Consider the following 6,933-nt stretch of genomic DNA (forward strand, 5'->3'; position numbering starts at 1 on the left):
GGACTTTCACTAAGCTACGTCATTATAACGCGGCCGCTGATGATTGACAGCTGATGATCAGCGCCAGCGATTGACGTGCGTCTGCACTGGAGAAACTACAAAAATGGACTACAAAAAGCGCATCGTCCACTTCTCCACATGTTGGTTTTATCAACAGCTGGTTCACTGACCGGCTTCAGGTCCAGCAGCTCCTCCTTTCTGTTTGACCGGTTGCTTTATTTACTTTTCATTTGTGGTTTTAGTTTCGTTTTTGTCAAACATTTGTAACATGATTGAAATTTAAAAAAAAACATTCAATTATTATCACTGTCCACACACATTTATCATCACTATTCCAATGACTATATGTCTGCATGAAAGTAACTGTTAAATATGTAAATAGGCATATTGTTTGTTTTCATGAACGGCCGAGGTGTGCGGCACTTTAAATGTTGCTCTCGCAAAGAATTGTGGGTCGGCGTAATCTCCTTTCCTATGGCATAGGAAGGTCCGTTGCATCCTATGCTAAAGGAGCTCTGAAAGGAAGCATTGGAGCTCCTTTCCTATGCATTTAGAGAATTCGAACAGCTCTTATCATGGCGGCCACTTGTTTACTTCCGGGTCACTTCTTCAGTTAGGAACCTTCCTAAGCAAAAAAGACTATTCGACTGCACCCTGAGCATACGAAGTCTGAGGAGGTGGGCTGTTGGACGTCTGAGCCATTGGATACTCTGATTGGCGGTGTGCTAGCGAATCAGAGTATCCAATGGCGGTGTGTGGGCGGGGCGGAAGTGACGATGGTAAACAACAATCCGTATTACTCGTTCCCTACTTAGACGACGTCTTCGTAAAACAATGAGCCCGAGAGCACACAACACAAGTGTCACCCTAGCCAGTCATCTTTCCAGAAATGCCAAGTATTTAGTCCACAAAGGTCTTCTCGAGTCGAACGAATACTGAACCAAGACTGTGTGTGCATTGTTTTTATCTGCACTCAGTTCCGTCATTTCCTGTTTTCCTGTTTTGGAGTACTGGCACGAGACTAGCGCCACCCGCTGTTAAGGAGGCTTATTGCATCTCGCGCAAGCGCAGAACGTACACGCTGCTGTGTTGTCGGAAGCACGTCGAAGCGGTGTGTACAACGTAACTTTTCTGCCGAACGGGTCAGACGAGATGCAACAGAGTGGGCGGAGAGTGGGCAGATAAGGCAGTTGGACGTCTGGGCGGTGTGTGGGGGCCTTAAGAGGCCGTCCATACGAAGCAAAACAAACTTTTTTTCTCTGTTTTGCCTTGGCGTTGTTTCAAGAAAATCTGCGTCCAGACAAATCCACGTGAGAGTTACGGCTAGTCTCCGCCCAACTACCCGATCAATAAACGCCCATAAAATGACAATTTGGCCCGTATAAATAAAACCAACAATAAGCATCAACAGCCGTCACCCTAAGGACCTTAACGAGGCGTTGTCAATCGTTGGGATGGATTAATTAGACAAATAAATGCCTACATTCATGGAAAGTTAGCTAGCGGTTGTTTGTTAGCATCGTAATAAAGTAGCATATCTGCAACTTTTTTTCCCGGAATATCGCCCCCCTCTCTTCGCTCCGTTTTTTTTCCATACAGCGGCCCTGATACGCCGTCGTACAGACGAGCAGAATATCTGCTACGAGCACGGAGGCCTCCGGAGGCCGTTGTTGTTGTTGTTACGAGACATCGCGGGGGAAGAAATCAGGCTCGAGGGGCGGGCCGATGACGTCATCGTATTCGTTTTCGCCGTCTACGCGAAAACTAACACGAAACGGATGGGTGCCGTTTTTTTCTTTTCCACCCTGAGAGCTGGTTTCAAAAAAGTGCGTTTTCAGGCAGCGAAAATGCCTGAAAACGTTTCAACGTTTCGTTGGACGGGCGGCCGAAACGCACAAGACTTCTGCGTTTACGCACTTAAAACGTTTTTGTGTGGACAGGCTCTTAAATCACTCAAAGTAGCAGTCCGTAAGATTTGTGATCTGTTGCTTCTAGCGGCCTCTTTGGAGGTAAATGGAACTGCAGGCGAGCCTCTGAGACTCATCTCCCTCACCCAACAGTGTGACCAGGGCTGGACTGGCCATCGGGCATTTGCCCGAAGGGCCGATGGCGATTTTGGGCCGAGCCTTTTTTTTTTTTTTTTTTACTAATGGTATTAATGGTATTAGTCATGATACATATTCAGTGTTTCCCACATATTGAATGGACTTAACTAGCGGCTCTAAAAATAGGCCTAAACAGGAGGGCAGCAGCGCTTATTATAAGGGGAAATCCTCGCGGCTGGTTTGGTTCATCAACGTTCTGTTTTCCCCCGTCGCCATGGCAAGGCGTCCCCCCCGCCGACCCCCCTTAGCTGCGCGAGTTTGACAGTGCGTGCGCGTATGTCAAAACCAAAACACCAAGGAAGGCTGAGGAATATTCACCCACTTATATTAATAATAATAATAGTCATAATAAACTAATAGTATAAAGCAGCCATCCCCAATTAGCGGCCCGCGGGCCAAATCCGGCCCGCAAGAGCAAATCCGGGCCGTGCGGACCCAGTGACTAACTAATAACCTGCCATAAGGTGAAATAAAGAGTCGGTAAAGTTGAAAATATATTCACAGATTCGGGATCAATACATCTGAAGTGAAACGTTTTCAAACACAAATGATGCCTCTTTCCCACCGTAATATCAAAGACTATGAGCTACAAGCACCAAAACACAGATTTTTTACAAAAATCAGCTGTCCTCCGAGCTGAACGGAGAACATTGATCTATATGCGCAGCCGGCAGCCGGGCGAGTGCGCAGGGACCGTCTGCAAGTTACAAGACAAAAGCAAGACGCTGCAAACAAAAACCATTAACTCCACTGTTATACAATATTGTTTTCCTCTTGTGCACCACTTGCTGTAGTGCTGTTGTTTTTTGTTGTTGATCAAAATATTCTCCAGGGGCATTCAAATAAATAAATCGTTGATATTGGACTTATTTTCTTTCAAGCGTACATTTTTATCTGTCCCTCAACACAGGCTATGACTACTACTACTATCTGCTACTACAACCAACCTGGACATAATTTGGCCCTCAGTGAAAACTAATTGGGGAACCCTGGAAGGCTCAGCACTGTGTTTTAGTCATTTTTCTTTTCCTCTTTTCTTGAATGCTTAAACTCCTCAACCCCATTTAGTATGTCAACATTTTGTATTAGTACCAGCAGTTTGTAAGAAATTGGTCAGTAATTGATGTCATATTTTGGTTCTCAAAATTCACCAAATTGATGCATTAAAATTAAATCTATTAAAAATGTTCTCCCGGGGGGACATGCCCCTGGACCTCCCTACAAGATCACAAGCCCCCCACGATAGAATCCTGTGGGAAACACTGCTATTGGTACACAAAACTGGTAGATCGGCCCCTTAGTCATGATTGATTCTGGGCTGGACCAATTACAGCCGAGGGGCGATGCCCGACAGTGTACAAGCATTGTCACAAAAAAAATTGTTTTCATTCATAGGCTTCATTGTCTTTCCATCGATACCTGGTGGGCCGGTCTCGGCTGAAAATGCCCGGGCCGATTTTTGGTCCCAGTCCAGCCCTGAGTGTGACTGTCTCTCATCTGCGTGATGCCTTCAAATGCTCCACACTGAAAGGAGGTCCGTGGTTTTCCCTCGTTGGCGGTCACTTTGCTTCTTGATGACGTTCCTTCTTCACTTCCATTAGTTTGTTGTTTCTTTTTCTTGGACTGGAAGTTGAATGGTCTTCTTTCTCTGCCTGTTGATCTTCCATTATGAGTCAGCAGTAATGAAATGTACCTGGTCAAACCCTTTAGACTAGAGGGAGCCTGACTCAGCAGTTGGAAGTTACCGATTTCCAATTAAAAGTAAACGCAGCATACTTCTGTGAGTAGCTCCACATGCAGACCAACCGCTGCAGACTGACGGAAAAAAATAAAACTAATTTAGAGTTTAGTGGGAAGGTGGCCACAGACACGGAGATCCTATTTCTGGACAAAGCAGCAACAAGCACTTTCATTAGTGGTCACATGATCAACCACCATTGTTTTACCTCACTCTTTGATAGATAGGAACTTAAAAGACAATTACATAGATGAACATGTTAGAGACTGCCACTCTAACATGATGAGACATGTTTATTGAAACGCAGTAGTCTTTCCACATGTTTCTGAACCTGCTGAACTTTTTCAAAATGAAAAAGATTAAATGCTTCTGGCTGATTCATATTAAAATGTCTCCACAGCTTGCAGAGATGTTCCCCTCCCTACCAAAATAGAAGATAATTTTGGTATCATCACTAGAGAGAAATCGCCACACAGAAAATAATGGCCAGTTGTATATGATTAGGTTGAGTAGGTGAGGGGGAAACGGGGAACCATCCAAGCTGTATACAGTAAGGATGGGACACTGTTGCACACGGCAGGTTTGCAGTACGGTGTGCTGCGGATCGCATCGCTGCTTTTTGCAGATGATGTGGTCCTGCTGGCATCATCGGTCACAAGTACAAGCGGCCCAAATGAGTTTCCTCAGGAGGGTGGCTGGCTTCTCCCTTAGAGATAGGGTAAGAAGCTCATTCATAAGTGAGGGACTCGGAGTAGACCTGCTGCTCCTTTCCGTTGAAAGGAGACAGCTGAGGTGGTTCGGGCATCTGGTGAGGATGCCCAGTGGGCGCCTCCCTAGCGAGGTGTTTCAGGCACCAGCTGGGAGGAGGCCACGGGGAAGACCCAGGACTAGGTGGAGAGATTATATCTCCACACTGCCCTGGGAACGCCTTGGGATCCCCCAGTCAGAGTTGGCTGATGTGGCCCGGGAAAGGGAAGTTTGGGGTCATGTGCTAAAGCTGCTGCCCCGGCGACCCGACACCAGATACGCGGTTGAATATGCCATGCCAATATTTATTTAAGTTGATTATGAATTGCTGAATTTACATTTCATTGTATTTGTTTAATTATTTGTTTTTGTTGTTAAAGAATATGTGTAACATGATTGATATAAATGGAATTCAATTATTATTATAATCATTATCACTCATTAGTATATGTCTGCATGAAAGTCATTGTTTCGGGTCATTTATTCCATTAGGAAGCTTTCTAAGCCCTGGGGTCTCTGGATCGCTCTGGACTCGGTCCTCAAACGCACTCTTTATACTGAACTTTAGTTTGTAGCATAACGTCACAACGTCCTCCTTCCACAGGAGCATCGCGGCTCTGCGGAACCTGAGAGGCTGACGTGGAACATAGCACACCCCAGCGAAATGGCAGGTGAACCGAGAGTTGGTAAATGGTCCTCATTTATATAGCGCTTTTATCCAAAGCACTTTACAGGAATGACTGACATTCACCCATTCACGCACACATTCACACACTGACGGTGGAGTCAACCACGCAGGGCGACAGCCAGCTCGTCAGGAGCAATTAGGGTGAGGTGTCTTGCTCAGGGACACCAGGCACTCAGCTAGGAGGAGCCGGGGATCGAACTGGCAATCTTGCGGTTACCAGCCAACCCGCTCTACCTCCTGAGCTAATGCCCCCCTAGAGTTGAGTTGAGTTTGTTTTTCTCATCGTGCACATTTACACGACTCTTCATCCTATGCAACGTGTTGATGATACAACAGCGGCCTCACAACAGCTACTGGCTTTCTATCTTCTTTGGATCGTTGTCCTGTGCTTTTTAAATCCCCCGGTGGCGGGTTGCACATGTTACACCTCTTCATACACCAAGGAGGGAGACATCTGATTGGCTACAGACAACCTCCTCTTAGAAAAAACGCATTTGTGGATCAGAGTCACGTCAGGGGAGTCTCAAAAGTTTCACACACAAATGCAGGGAGGTTTACAAATTAAAAGCACTTTGTAAATACAGGTCCAACAGTTCATATATGAATGTAACAAGCCCCAAATGCGTATTTGATGAAGATTGCAAATACTTTAACATTCATGTATTTGTGATTTTTTTTTAGATTTGTGTGTGCATTGGAAATATGTTTATGAATCTTGTTTTTTATATGTGAATATTTTTTACTTACATATGAAATGAAACATATTTGTGTGTGCATTGAAAATGTATTTGTGTTTTGAGTCACATGTATATACAAATCCCCAAATACATTTGTAAATCTTTTTTGTGCATTTATGAATTTCTGTGTGCATTTATGAATTATGAGACTGTTCTAGCTCCATAGGAGAACAAGGACCCACGGAACAAACTGGAGGAGGAAGTCCAAAGGCACTTAGGACCTAGTACCCCTCTCATGCTCAATTCTGCTATGACAAATTAATTTCCCTTCGGGGATTAATAAGTCATCCATCTATCCATCCACCATCCATGACAATCAAATATTACACAGTTTTTAGGGGAACGCAGTGTTCCCACACAGTAATATAAATGATACAGTGCTTTATTACGGAAACTAACTATGCTTCTACCCAGACACAAGCATTTTACTTTACTAGTAGTATCTGTAAGGAACAGTAGATTGTTTTGGGCTGTCTGTGCGAGCCAGTGGGTGGCTTTCTACTGCCATCTAGTGGCCAGTCTTAAGCCTCGGTTATGCTTCTGCGTAGTGATCACGCAATGGCCACGCAGTTGCTTGAACGCAGCCGTGAGACTGTGATGGTTCTGCGTTGGGTTTACGTGTCGAAATGCAATTCAATGCCACACCGGTAGAGGGCGCTATTTTTTTTTTGTAAAGACTGACCGACCGACCGAGACTCTTGTGACGTACATCGTCGTTAGCCTCATTATAGCCTATTTGTTTACCTTCCGGCTTTAAACATCCACAACTTTTTCAGAACTTGGTGTTTTATTTCTTTGTGCAAAAGCGACAAGGTGCAAACAATAAAAGTATTAAAAGTTTAAATGGCGGTAATTATGAGTGGAAACCGGAAAAGCGGTCTCCAGCGGATGTAGTTAGCGGACCAATCACAGCCAATG

This window comes from Eutrigla gurnardus (genome assembly GCF_963514095.1).
Source record: "Eutrigla gurnardus genome assembly, chromosome: 4".
NCBI lineage: Eukaryota > Metazoa > Chordata > Actinopteri > Perciformes > Triglidae > Eutrigla > Eutrigla gurnardus.